Below are 15,832 nucleotides of genomic sequence, written 5' to 3' on the forward strand. Positions count from 1 at the left end.
GTCAAAATTGTGACCTAATCGTATTGCATTAAAGCATTAAAATATGGCACGAGAAAGAAGGATACAATCTGTCATGATATTATCCGTCTTATACATTGCGATTCGTAATTAGCCGTCTGTGACGCAAGCTTAATTGAATTCTTTAACTCTTTATATTATCAGAAATTTTTTTTCAATTAAAGTTTACGGATTGCATGCATATATTTCTCTCGCGATGTCATTGCTATATATAATTTGTACATTTGATTACAAAATATTATTATGCGCAAAAAAAAAATATATTTTTAACAAATTATGATAAAGTATGTGATAAAATATGTGAAGTTTATAAATTTTATTAATATGTATAAACGAAAATTATTCACGGGAGATGTATGAAATGAAGGGGTGGCAAAAGCTTACCCCGTGATTTTAATTCGCAGACTTTCCTGGCGGTTGTCCGTATCTATTGCGTGTGCGACTGCGCGAACGGTGCATTCGCGCCGTCGCCAGGATCGGAGGAAAGTATTCATGAGAAAACAAATTGGAGGCACCGGGAGGGACCTACCCGTTATACGGGGTGTTTCATAAAGTTTGCGTCAAACTTGAGAAGCGTATGCTCGGCAAATTTGTAGATCAACCTTTCCTTTCGCGAAAATCTAAGTGAGAACAAAGTTGCAAAGTTTACTTACACTAGCCTTGAAATTCAAATATGAATTGTATAAGAAACTAATAAATAATATATATATATATATATATATATATATATATAATAATTTATTATATATTTTTTATTTTAAGGTGATTTTAATTAAGTATTCATAAAATTGCGTGAGGGTCTGAAAGTTGCGAAAAAACCTTAGTCAAGTTTTCGTTAAAATCAAAGATTAATTAAGAAATATCTCGAAATTAATTAGCAACTTATTAATAAATAAATTTCTAAAATTTAGAGCAATTCAAACGAAAATTAAGAGGTCTTATATAGGAGATTACAAGATCACGATGTGTTCAACCTGTAAATTCTGCCAGGGGTAAAATTGAGCTCTCTTTAACCCATACAGCACCGCAAGATTGCAATAACATTGCAGCAACATTTTTCTGCAAGATTGCAATATTGCAGAAACATTGCGAAATGTTGCTGCAACGTTGTTATGATATTGCAGCAACAGTAAAATGTCCGCCTACAGAAATATTGCAATATAATATTGCAGCAACATAGCAATATAATACATATGCAATAATGCTTTATGTATATTTATCGACATAATATCCTTAACATATGAAAAAAATAATAAGAAATTAGGCCTATAAGAGTCAGGATCTAGCGTGTATATATTGTAGTTTTTCTGTATTATAATAATAACGAAATTATAAAATGTAAATTTTTCAGTACACATTCGACTTCCTTCAGTGACAGAGAATATCTAAGAGAAATAAGAAAAAACTCAATTTGCAATTGCGTAAATTCACAATTTCTTTGTATCCGAAATATTCAGATATCCGGATGCAAAAATATTGTGGCGAATTTACGCATACAACGAGTTTTTTCACATCTCTCTTGTCTTTATATAATCTCAAAATTTATTTATTAAAATCTGAAGTATCTTTTGCATATTAGAAGATTATTATCAAATTTTTGATTTTATATAAGAATGGAAACTATTAAAAGAATTCTTAGTTCAATGTCTGAGCCCCTGTATTAGAGTCATATCATACGACTTAAATTAACAAAAATAGTTATTATATCTTTTTAATCTTACTAGCCGCTCTTTGTAAACTTTATATAATTATCATGATTAGAAATTAAATGCGGAATAGATAGCGCAACATGCGCCGTATAGTAGTAAACGAATGAACTAGCGATTATTGAATACTTTTTTTGTAATATTTTCGGAATGTTGCTGTAACATTGCTAAAGATATATTGTAAAATAATGTCTTTGCAATATTTCTGCAACATTAAACTGCAATATGCAATATTGCAATGTTACAGCAATGTTGTTGCAAGCTTCAGTGCTATATGGGAACAAATATCAAACAACAAATCCTAGTCCAAGTCTTATTGAGAGAAATGAGTATTTATTTATATCGCGCATCCATTACTATATATTACGCACTCCGTCAATTTGATAATACCCACCCTATATTTAGCGATTCGCGTATAATGACCGGGTCATTTTGGTCTTACGAGATACTATACAAGAACGAAGTGTTAGGGGAAGCCGGAGATAACATAGCGGAAGTGTCTCCAGCTGGAAAAAAAAATAACCATCGTGCTGATCCAATGCTCTGGAAGCCAAGGTTCTTCCCTTCTGCTATTTAATCCAGCCTTTTATAGTAGTAATAGTCTCGCCTTTACTGAGCGAAGTCACGATGCGTTTAGGGGTGGGCGATAGACGCAGGGGCGTATATAACGCGACATCTCTGTTAGCGCGTTATTATCTCACGAACGAAGGAACGAAACAACGAACGAACGAAGGAGAAAATTTCTGTTCTATTCTGTTCGTGAGGCAACGCGTATCGAGTCACACGCAACGTGACATCCGCTTGCTCTACGATCTTCACACGTGTGGGAGAATTTTTCGATCTCCTGTCAAACTGAAATTCGTGAAATATCGTTTGCGAGATAGAATTGCGGAGCGTTAAATTGAAAGATCTAACTAGCACAAAACCGGCAATAATATGTCAAGTAGATAATTGCCCACGAGATTATTCATATAATATCGTATATTTTCATTAGTTTTCAATAAGTTCCCCTATATATTGTGAGCTATTCGAGAATCTCGTTCCAGATTATCGCAGATAATCTATATTAGTGCAGAGATTATTAATACCCTATGTTTAATGAATCCTCCTCATGTTGCCTTGCTTGACAGTAACGAAGAAAACAGCTATATTTTATTTTTAATGTTTAATAATATTTTTCGTAATATTTTTCGAGAGTTGGCCTAGTTCGATCCGCTCGCGATTGCCCGATTGATTTTAACACGATTTCCTCCTCGTTTTAATGTTGGAAAATATCCGTAAGCCTTTAAATATAAATAAAAATGGATGACATATTTACATATTTAAATACAATTTCTGTAATAACAAAAATTTGATTATTTAACTTAACGCGACACAATAACATTAATATGCTAGTAATACGATTTATTTTACACGATCTAACTTTAGTTTAATCTAACTAGGACATTATAAACGCGCGCTATACGCCCGCCATTTGTCGTACATTTGATTTATATATATAATATTTTATGTATATTAATATAGTATATCGTTTTATATTTTATAATAGCTAATATATTTTATAATAGTCAACATATTTTAAATTTATATTAATATCAAATAGTAATAATATATTTATATTTTTAGTTTTGCTCCCTCATAGAGGAAGCTTTGTTCTCGTGACAAAATTTTAGATGGATAAAGTATTATTAAAGGATGGTTGCTACTGAATTTGGTGAGTATCGATGGAAGGGTTCATTTTTTATAAAATTTTGAATTTTTGGGAACTGCCTGTACACGCTGTAACTTTCGGAAAATTTGACATATCGGATTAAATTTTTTTACACGAATAGAGTATTATTAAAGAATGGTTGCTACTGAATTTAGTAAGTATCGATGAAAGGGTTCATTTTTTATAAAATTTTGAATTTTTTGGAAATGCCTGTAACTTTCGGAAAATTTGAGATATCGAATTAAATTTTTTTACATGTATAATGTATAACGGTTATATAAAAATAAAAAAATGTATGTAAATTACCAAATAGCATATTGCTTCTTTATCTTTTTATTTCGTTCACAAAGCTTCCTCTATAAGGAAGCAAAAATTGAAAAAACCGCATACTTAAAGCAGCTTAAGCGTTGTAAAATAAAATGATGAGGAAGCAATATGCAAGTTTCTAATTTGCACTATTCTACTTGTTTAATCTACATGCTTAATATATACACTGATCTATAGTTTTTAACCTATGTGTGATAAAATGACATATATAACCCGGTTAAAGAAAAGTTTTGCGCTTAGTTAGAGTCTGTCAGACCCCAAGTAGATTTTAAAATCTCTCTCTCTCTCTCTCTCTCTCTCGAAGATTTTTGCTTCTTGTTTTTCATGAATGTTTTCTTTCTGTCAGCGATCTATTATTGAGAATAAAATATAACACAAAGTATTCTAATTTATTTCTAAATATTAAAAATTATAACAACGTTTTTGAAACTTATCAAAAAGAATCTTAAATATATTAAAAAAAAAAAGCCTCCATTAACACAGCAAGAGGAAAGTATACAATTATAGACGAATTTATTCATATAAATTATTTCTTGACTATTATAACACATTGAATCGTCAAGCTGTACGAACTATCAAAATATGCAATCTCCGCGATGACAGCTATTCATGATTCAAGGAAAAAAAAAAAAAAAGTCAATAACATGTCTTTTTAGAGAGAGATTCAAATTAAATTAGGCAAATGTGAAGGAAAAAAATCTATAACTAAAATAAAAATTACAGACAACAATTACATACACACAAAAATTTTCAACAATACAATTATATTTAAATATTAAAAAATATTGCAAAATATGCATTGAATAAGTTACGCGCTTGAAAAAGGAATTCATGTTATCAAATATTGAACCAATATTCATTATGAATCAAACATTATTACAAATTAGTGTTATACCTAAAAATTCAATATATTAATCCAATGCTCAACTCTTCTCTCTTCTCCTCCCGCTGATTGAATAAGATCAGAAAATCAGATATAAGAAAATAAACAGATAATATTCTGATTATCCTATAAATATCGTTAAAATTTTACTAGCATAGAGTAATAAAACGGATCATCCGAGATGTAGAAATCATTTACAACCTTTTTCGAGGCGTATAAGAAAGCAAAGGATTGCAACTTTCTTTGTGAAGCTATGTCGGGTGCAGACGATGGGGAAGAATTCAGGGGTGGCTCAATATTTGGCTGTTAGGGTGGCCCTTCAAACTGCCGGATGATATTTATCCTCGATATCAATAATGTCCTTACTCTATATTATATTCTGCTTGGAAGCAGATTTGAATAATAGGGGGGAAAGTTACATCCGAGGGATAAGGGAGAGAGCAAGTTTTTTTTCTTTTTTTATTATCGTATTACAGCATTTATAGCACTTTAGGGGATTCTGATTGTGAGATATAAACAAAATATGTCCGATGTGCTTTTTGTCTCAAATTTATGAGAATGATGTAACGATATGACGTAACTATACATACAAGATAAAATAAGAAAAACGATGAATTTGTGAATTAATCAAAGATTATTTAAAAATGAATATAAATGAAAATCCTGAGAAAAATAATTTAGAAATTTGGAAAAAAAATGATTATAAAGATAAAAATCTTTTAACGTAATGATGAATAATCATCGGAGACAAGAAAATTCTATTCAGCTTTATTTCTATAATATAAATTATATTGTATTAGCGCTAAATATTTAATAAGCGAAAGTGCGCGAAATGAAAATCATTAATATTAATTAACTGCATCAATATTTATGTCGCATTAAACGGACGACGTGTCGGCCGGCAATATTGACTTTACAATTATCTGCGCCTGTTTCAACAATCTCTCGCTAATGCAGCTTTCATCGATTGAACTTTTCTTAATCCCTATCCCGCTGAGATTCAGCCTTAAATTTTTATAATCAGCTACTCAATTAAAATGCAAATCCCCTCCTTCAAACGATTCATTCCTTTCAATCTCGGTGACGTTCAGTTTCGCGAAATGAGAACGCGCCAATATCCGAGTATACCCCGTAACTGTTATACGCCCTTCTCTGACAGACGGTTCAACTGCGGTGTAGCACGTGGGTGAGACGTAACCACTCGTCAATTGACCTGTCTACCCGGCGCATTTCGACTTGTTACCCGGTCTATTTCGATTCATTTCACCCCTATACGATGTTCGGCGTACGATATGCGTAGCGATGCGCGTGTCAAGCGAAAAGCGGCGGGCGTCGCGTGCGTGCGTGCGTGCGTGCGTGCGCGCGCGTCAGATTCGAAATGTGTATGCCGTTGGCTTTGGGCGTTTCCGCAGGGCGATCGTTAACGCCATCGTCACTCTCATCCAGAAATGTCGAATTCAAGACCCGATCTTTTCAAGAGATACACTCGTCGTTTCGCTGTCCGATGTAAACGGGGCAAAAAAAGAACGAGAGAGAAAGAAAGAAAGAGAAAGAGAGAGAGAGAGAGAGAGAGAGAGAGAGAGAGAGAGAGAGAGAGAGAGAGAGAGAGCGAGAGAAAGTAGAAGAGAGGGAGAGAAAGAGCGAGAGATAGATGATAGAGACAGAACAGATTCGTTAGCGCGAGAATAATTACGTGATGTAGATGAATTAAGCGACGATTGCGTTTGCGCAAATTAACGTTGTTAAATGACAGTGGAGGGGGGCTTCTCGTACAGGGAAAAATGCAAAAAAACGCGCGACCGTAAAAATGCAACTAATTTTAATTGTCGCGCTAATCGATGTTTCGTCGCATTCGTATATATATATATATATATATAATAATGCCGAAGAAGATTGTGATATATAGAGAGAGACAGAATATAGAATAAAGGAAACACACCGAGATATCAGAAATAGGATATCGAATAAAGAGAGAGGGACAAAACTGACCGAAATAATATTTTTTTTTTTTTAAATATTTACAAAGAATCGAAAAGCTGAAATGAAAAATGAAATTACACCGAAGATAGAACGGGGCGAATAAAACTATATATTCGTTACGCATATATACATATATGTATATATAAAATAAAATGTACCGAATCAAATAAGTGATTTAAATTGAATTACACGTTGGAGCGTAATGAAAGAAAAAAAAAAAAAAAAAAGAAAGAAGATGAAGAAGATGAAAAGAGCGGCGAGAGGCGAGGCGGGGGGGGGGGGCAGAGGTAAAGGAAAAATGTCAAACGGAGAGGAATCGCGTCAATCGCGACGTTGAAGATCGCGACGAATTGAACAATGGACGCTGGAATGCCGATGGAACGGATGTGTCCGACATGACACTCTCGGCATGAACGTCGAACGATGAACCGCGCGCGCGGCCCTTGGCACGCTTCTTCTCGCAAAATTACGTTGCGGATCGATCGGGCCTGCCTCCTCCCCCCCCCCCTCTCCATCGCGTATAATAATGATGCGCATTGTACCGATCTCTTTCTCATGCGGCGCACACCGCGTTGTAGCTTTCGCACACCGTGAAGCGCCCATGTGAATGTTTGACAAGAGAGAGAGAGAGAGAGAGAGGGGGGGGGGGGGAGAGTGAGAGAGACGGAGGGCCGTTCTCCTCCCCCTCGCCGCGGGCTCGCGCGGCAAAAGGGCGACGTAATTACGAGCCGGCCGCAATTCTGCGCCGCTGCGGATATCCGCACTCGATAGATCCGGAGATCGTATACGCGCGAAACGGCAGATCGATCAGCGCGGGAATCCGATCGATCGGAGATTCATCGCCGCTATATATATTATATTGTATATCCGCTTCAGGCCAAGACGAGGGCTGTCGGCAACGTCGTTGCGAAAATATTCATGCCTGCTCTGGTTCACATATAATTGAATTCGAGGATATAAGTTTCTGTTTCTCTTTCTCTTTCTCTCTCTCTCTCTCTCCTTCTTTCCATGCGGCAATTCATACCGCAATTTTAGATCGTCGTTGAGAACGCGGAGAGAGAAAACGAGGTATATTTTATTTTAAGTTTTAAGCGATGCTACTTCGATATCGGTTGACATGGCGTTATCACTTCGCGATGACTATTATACGACGGCTGTTCTATTTTATAATCGGCTCCTCTATGGCTAATTTAGAGTACTGATATTCTTATCATTGTATATTTAATTAACAGTATTAAGGAAATGGTCCGATATTATATCTGCGAAAAGCTTTCAAGAGAGGAGGGGTTTAATTAAATCCACCTTATTCGCCCCATCGTCCTTTCTAGGTACGCGTGCTGGATATGAGAAAAGGGTTGGGAAGTAACGCGTTACTTGTAACGCCGTTACCGTTACTTTTTTTTTTTTTTTTTTTATAACGAATTGGTAACGGCGTTACTTTTCGTCGTCTGTAACGGTAACGGTAACTTTATACGATATACTTTATTATAGTGTTTTGGAAAGCTCTCGATGTCAGCTACAAGAATACTAAATAGAAAATGGGAGTTTCCATTTAAGATTTTAAAGTTGACCTTCACATGACCTTCAAATGTTTTTCCAAGGTCAAATCATTGTCACCATCTTATGGCCCCCTTGAAGCCACACAACTTTTGTTTGAAACATTTTTCGATTTAACTCAGTGTTTCTGAGATATTTGAGTGGAGGGACCTTTAAAATGGGACACCCTGTATATTAAAGCCGCAAAGATGTCATCTGAATGACGATGCCGTGGAGCATCAACTTCTCTTAAAAAAAAATAAAATATTTTGATAAAATTGATTTGACAAAGGAAAGCTTGTGATTTACCTTAAGAGATTAGGAATTTATATTATTAATTAACAATTTATATTATTATATAGTTTATGGTTTGTATAGATTATAAATTAATGAAAAGAAATATAAAAATGTAAATTTGATATTTCTATATTAATATTAAGAGTTCATGTATTATAATAGTATTAATTATAATATACTAATTTAATATTAATATATTGTATGATATCGAATTAATATATTATAAACAAAGTAAAACGAAAATGGTAACGATTCGTTAGTTCCTCAGTAACGGTAACGAGTTACTTTTATAAAGTAATGTTCCCAATTCTGGATACAGCTAAATAAATAGAACGCATTCGCACATAGCGAAATCAATATCCAATATCTAGATATTAACAAATGTTTAACCAAATATTGGGATAGATATTAATCTCGCTATCTAAATATTGATCGTTGCAAGATCAAAGAGTGCGGCTACAAACAGGTCTTTCCAAAAATTTCCCCCCTCCCCCCCTCGGATATTACAATATATACATCGCGTCTTTCATCTGTGGCCGACGAAAGCGCGCATTCTCGTCCCCTTTATTTCATTTCGCTTCAATGCGAAAAACAAAAGTATCATACCATCGATCGTAAAGAAACGAGCTGTCGTGAGCTTTAGTCGCGACCATGTAAATTTCGACACGTTATATCGTGGAATTATGCAGAAGGATTTGATGTCTGGATACTCGCTCGGTTTCTCTCGTAATCGATCTTTGCTTCGAATGCGGCCTATATATACGCTCCGTTATTTTTAATAATTTTTTTTCCCCTCCCCCATGGTCGGAAACGGCATCTCTCGTAGATATAGGTCGAGAATTTTTCACCGGCATCGTTTTCACGCGTTTAGGCGTAATTAAAAATGCCCCGAGTTCCTTCGAGGAACGTACTCGCATATTATATCGTTGTTCGCGCGTAGTCGCGAGCTTCTAACGAGACGTCTGTAAAAAGGAAAAAAAAAGAAAAAAGCTATTTTAATCCTCCTGCTAGTTGTGCGATTGCGTGTAATTATCTTTAATTATTGTATAGAAATTTTTTTCGACGAATTTAGGACGAAAGGAAGATCGATAGCCGTAATGTTTCTGATATTTCTTTCATTGCTCTCAATGTAGAAAATGAAATTTATTTCCTCTTGTCAAAATAAAAGGATAGATCAGCGGTACCAATAGACGTTTATTAAGTTGAGTAACGCTTGTATTTATCGGATCAGTATTTTCACTCATCGGTATAACATTCTCTTATGAATAATTTTTTGAAAAATGCTCAATGGTATTATTTCTCCGTTTTCCATTAAAAACTGACGTTTTATTATTTAAAAATCAGTTATTTATGTTAAAAAAATATTCATCCGAATAGACATTTTTTTCCAATAATTTGTCTGAGCAAGTAGATTATCTTTAATCGTTGGAAAAGTTATTTAAATATATAGCGCGCGTGTAATTTTTTTTTTCTCGTCCGCTATCATTCACGCGCATATTCTGTAAAGCAAAAATATATATGCTCTCGTCAAATAAAAATATATCCCGCAGCGCAACGCATTGTGTCAGACGTAAAAGTAGCATAAATCTTTATTATAATGAATAAAATTAGCGTACGCGTATTTATATACGCACGAGACACACGAATCGGCGCATTTCTCGACGAAGAATAAAATTTAACGTCAAGATACCTTTATATGATTCTGCTAAGTTATCGCCGCTCTACATATTTTTCTCTCTCTTTCGACCGATGAATTTATTTTCCGTTGACATTTATCTCGCGCGCTCGTAATTCGTGACGCAATAATTTTTTTAATATGACTAGAAATTTACAAAAACATATCTTTTTACGAAAAGATTGACAAAATTAAAGATAATATAAAAAGCATTATTTTTTTGGAGAAAATATCAACAAAACTCTCTTAATTTTAATAAAAAATTTAAAATTGCATTTTTCTTAAAGTAAAGATTACGAAAGATCAGAGTTTATTGCAAATCTTTAACATTCAACTTTAAATATCTCTGTAGATAGAGGTGAAATTCAAATTATATTAAAGAAAAGTCTGTTTAAAATTAGATCTAAGAGATTTCTTTAAATCAAACTTATATTCCGAGAAATTCCAGTAGCTTTAATCGCTAATAATTCTAAGAGGATTAATATTTATTGAAGAACAATCATTTCTGAATTAAGTAAAAAGTTTTGCGGGGCAAACCGTGTATAATCTCATCTTATCTATTTTTCTCAAATGGAAAAGATCTAAGAATATTCGAACGTTCCAAAATGCGAAAAAACTTAAGATTGGAAAAAGAATCTTTAAATTGAATAAAAAAAAAACTTATATATAATGTAGAATATATAATTTCATCTCGTTTATTTTTCTCAAAAGAATCCAAGAACATTAAAGCTAATCTAAATCGCGAAAATGGGGGAAAAAAAAACACGAAATGTTAAAAAAAAATTTAATTTCAATCTGTCTCGCCATCAAGTTTTATAAAGGGCGACTGCTAAAAAGAAAAGAAAATCGATTTGTGTCGATTTAATCGCAACATGTTGTTACGAGCATCAACGATGAATTCTATTTCTTTTATACGTAATATCGATTAACTACGGACGGTGAGACACAAAATCCATAAGCGATATCTGCAATATTCTGTTAATAATAGCATTATATTTGAAATAGTAATGTTTATACAACATACAATTGCGACTTGTGTTACTACAGTTCCAAGTGTTCGATAATGTCTCGCAAGAACGTCACGCGCCATCGTCTCGTTTCATTCGCAAGTTCCATGCTTCTCTCTCTCTCTCTCTCTCATTCTCACTCTCTTTTTTCCTTTTCTCATAAACTCCATCACGATTTTTAAGGTAGCTCGCGAGTCAGGGGTGGAAGCGGCAAATCTAATCGCGTACTAACGGCGTCGAAAAATAAACCGGCGAATAATGTACAGTAACGGATGTGTGTTATAGCAGCCGTGGCGACAGGGAATCGTACCGGAAATCAATCAATCTCAACTGTATATTGTCGCATATTGGTGTCTGTATAGACATTCAAGAACGCTATTCGGTTCCTCGCGCCGGATCGAGTCACGTGTCACGATAGTTACGTAATTTCTGCTTCATACCATCGTGACCCATCGTCCTGCCTCTTCCCTCTCATTCATTTATTCCTTTTGCACGTTCTCTCTCTCTCTCACTCTTAGATTTTGCAATCGTAATAATCGCAAAATTAATTAATTGCTCGCATAATTAATAACTGACTCTCTCTCTCTCTCTCTCTCTGTCTCTCGCGATCAATTGCTGACGCTATACAGAGTTCTACGTAATCGTGTACCTATGGACTATGGCACTTGGTGCAGCTAGAATTGAGATTTACGAGTTGGATAAACGGCTTAAACAGCGTGTCGTTTAGGTACTTAATAACGTTTACAGCGTTATCGATGCGCTGCCATTAGAGTACGACGGAGACGCGACACATGACGTAAATCCTCGTGCATCTTTTTTCATTCTCGCTTATGATGCACAAGCGCGCGGTGCACGGTGACAGCTTGATCCGGTCCGATCACGCTCACGTTAGAAGCCGGGGGCGTTTTTCTAAAGGGCTTCCGCCACCGCGCCGATGGGGGCTGGTCGGCCGTTTTGCTCGAACCTTTCATCCCTTTCTTTCGCGAGCGTACGCGTCATTAGGCGCACTTAAATAAGTCAATTTACGCTCGCAAAATGATTTATGATGAGAGGGTCAAGGGTTACTCTCGCGCCTTAAACAACCCTTTGTGACCGGCTTTATGACTTTTCTGTCCCTCCTCCGTTGTCTTAACTATAACGCGAGGTGTATGTGTGTCTGGATAGGTAATTCTATTACGACGAGCGTAAAGCGATGTTGATGCGGTCGGGCTTTTATGTGTCGCGAGCCATGGTTAATTAATCTGTGGTTTAATGGTACACGTTGGACACGCTCCGAGGATCGTTATTTCGGCTATTTTTGGGTGGACAATTTTTTGAAGCGGATAAGGATCGATCTCGAAAACAATTTAGCTGCGATTTTACATAAATATCATAAACGTAATGGTATACACTGGTTCCATACAGCACCGCAAGATTGCAATAACATTGCAGCAACATTTTTCTGCAAGATTGCAATATTGCAGAAACATTGCGAAATGTTGCTGTAACGTTGTTATGATATTGCAGCAACAGTAAAATGTCCGCCTACAGAAATATTGCAATATAATATTGCAGCAACATAACAATATAATATATATGCAATAATGCTTTATGTATATTTATCGACATAATATCCTTAACATATGAAAAAAATAATAAGAAATTAGGCCTATAATAGTCAGGATCTAGCGTGTATATAGATTTTCTGTATTATAATAATAACGAAATTATAAAATGTAAATTTTTCAATACACATTCGACTTCCTTCAGTGACAGAGAATATCTAAGAGAAATAAGAAAAAACTCAATTTGCAATTGTGTAAATTCACAATTTCTTTGTATCCGAAATATTCAGATATCCGGATGCAAAAAGATTGTGGTGAATTTACGCATACAACGAGTTTTTTCACATCTCTCTTGTCTTTATATAATCTCAAAATTTATTTATTAAAATCTGAAGTATCTTTTTTGCATATTAGAAAATTATTATCGAATTTTTGATTTTATATAAGAATGGAAACTATTAAAAGAATTCTTAGTCCAATGTCTGAGCCCCTGTATTAGGGTCATATCTTACGACTTAAATTAACAAAAATAGTTATTATATCTTTTTAATCTTACTAGCCGCTCTTTGTAAACTTTATATAATCATCATGATTAAAAATTAAATGCGGAATAGATGGCGCAACATGCGTCGCATAGTGGTAAACGAATGAACTAGCGATTATTGAATACTTTTTTTGTAATATTTTCGGAATGTTGCTGTAACATTGCTAAAGATATATTGTAAAATAATGTCTTTGCAATATTTCTGCAACATTAAACCGCAATATGCAATATTACAATGTTGCAGCAATGTTGTTGCAAGCTTCAATGTTGTATGGGGTGTAACTATCAATATAATACAATATAATACAATCAGTGCGATAATTATTTTATCGATCACGTCTTGTAAAAAAAGATTGAAATTTCACGCGCCGAATTAAAAAAAATAAAAAATAAATAAAATAAAATAAAAGAAATATCGAGTAAGTACAAAATAATAAAAATAAAAATGATTAATAAAAAACATGGAAAAATAATTTATTTTTTTATTTTTTTAGCTTCGAAACCACGTATATTAATGGCATCGCACATATGCGCGACAAAATTGATCACTTATATCCTATCATATATATATATATATATATATATGCGTATATCGTCTTAAATATTTATTTATTTTTCCTCGCTAAATATTTAATGTACAATTCAGAGATCGCGCAGGATTCGATATATCGTACAAGAAAATATTGACACCTCGTCTCGCTTCAAGCTTCGGACCTACCATCCCTTCTCAGAGATGCTCTCGACCCTTGAAGGAGACGCGAGGAGAAGCGTCTGTGTCGCATATTTTGTGTAGACGGACGAGAGCGGTTGACGAAGTGAAACATTAATCGCGCGTTACACCTTTCGTACCCCCTGCCACCCCCTTCCCTCCTCCCCCCCCCATCGCCTAGGATCTCGTCGATCTAGGCCGTTTGTTCGGCGTCGTTTCTTTATTCGGAATCGAATCGCGCGAGAATATCTCGCTCCGTAAGTGAATCACTTCGATCGAGGAATCGAAATCGGCAGTTTTTTGATTCTCAATGCTATCAGTAAAAAGCATGTTACGTGTCACGCGATCGGAAAGAGCAATGGATACTTTTACTCTCGTGCCCTTTCTTTCCTCCTGGCGAAATCGTAATTCGGTAAGTCATGCCGAATTAATCAATCCCTCATCGGTCCTCCCAAGATATCCTCCTTTCAATTTGCGATCATGGATTATTCTCAATTCTTTTCTTTCTTTCTTCTTTTTTTTCTTCTTCTTTCGATTGTACGTCAGAATCGAGAGAGTTTCCGCGTATGCACGTACTCGTTAGAATCTATTTTGCAGAAATCGGAGCGAAGTTTAATGCTTTCTATCGTACGGATCGATTTATTTATATGCAACGCAGGAGAACGTCGCGCGTCGCGATCAATTCCTGTGTTATATCTCGAAGGATTGAAGCCGCGTATCAAATCGGAATCGCATCGCGCTTTAGCACTTTGGGTTTCTCTCTTGCTAGAAAAGCCGCTTAGGATCGATCGCACTGACAATCTCGGTTAATTAATTGTTTAGATTGTATACGTACAGGATGATCGATAAAAACATGGGATCCCAGTGTATCGCAAATACATTTAACAAAACAAGCTTGTTATACACGCTATGGAATTCTCTTGGAAAATATAAGTGTCTCTTTCTCTTTCATTTGTCATGTACCTTACACATTTTCTATAAAAAAAAAAAAAAAAATGAACGTTGATAATTAATTTAATTTAGTTTAAATCATAGCACACAGTTCGAATCTGAGAAATTTTTTCTATACGGGATTTTTAGATCACTCATATTTATTAATTCCCCCTTTTTATATTTTTTCTTTAAGTTTTATATAGTAAAAATTTATTTATGAAGATGATCATGTTCCCATCGAGCGCTCGAATACAATTAAGAATCATTCTGTACGAGGTAAACAGGGAGCGTCCGCGTTAGTAGAGCGTCGTTTAATAATTGATCAACGTAGCAAAGTGGCCATGAGAGGCGTATGCAGCTCTGATGAAGTTGTTCCGAGTCTCGAGCTGTCCCGGTTTATAGCTACATTGTAGATACATTCGTAACGCGCGAATGAATAAGGAAAAACTTTGTTAAATCGCGCTTGACCGACTGACCAACTAAATCTCGTTAACAATTCGCGTGTCTCTAGAATAAGAATTATACCTGTCACACACGATGTGACATTCCAATTGCAAATGAAGATGGAAAGTGAGAACGTAACCACCTTAACTATCCAACGGAGTCCTTATAAACGTTAAACGCACTCGTCATCGTTCGCTTTACCGACTCTAGTTGCGATTTCATGGAAGCGCCTCGACCTACGAAAGGCCTCAGAAATCGTCTTTCATCTATAGACCGGCGACAAATGAAGACATTTTCGCAAAGTGAAAATCAATTTCGAAGTAAAACAAAAAGATATTCATCAAGAAAAAAGACGCGGTTCGATACAGATTTAGGACACTGTATATAGAGCAGAGTGCGATACGATGTATACAATTAATCACGGTAAGCGTCATTAATTGACGTGGACGCGAACGGTCAATCTGGGCTAACTGACTCCGATTAGAGCGAGATTTCAGCAATCTCATTCTATAGTTACA

The sequence above is a fragment of the Polyergus mexicanus genome, unplaced genomic scaffold, assembly GCF_030449975.1.
Source record: "Polyergus mexicanus isolate NDT 795.1 unplaced genomic scaffold, iyPolMexi1.0 SCAF_18, whole genome shotgun sequence".
In the NCBI taxonomy this organism is placed as follows: Eukaryota; Metazoa; Arthropoda; class Insecta; order Hymenoptera; family Formicidae; genus Polyergus; species Polyergus mexicanus.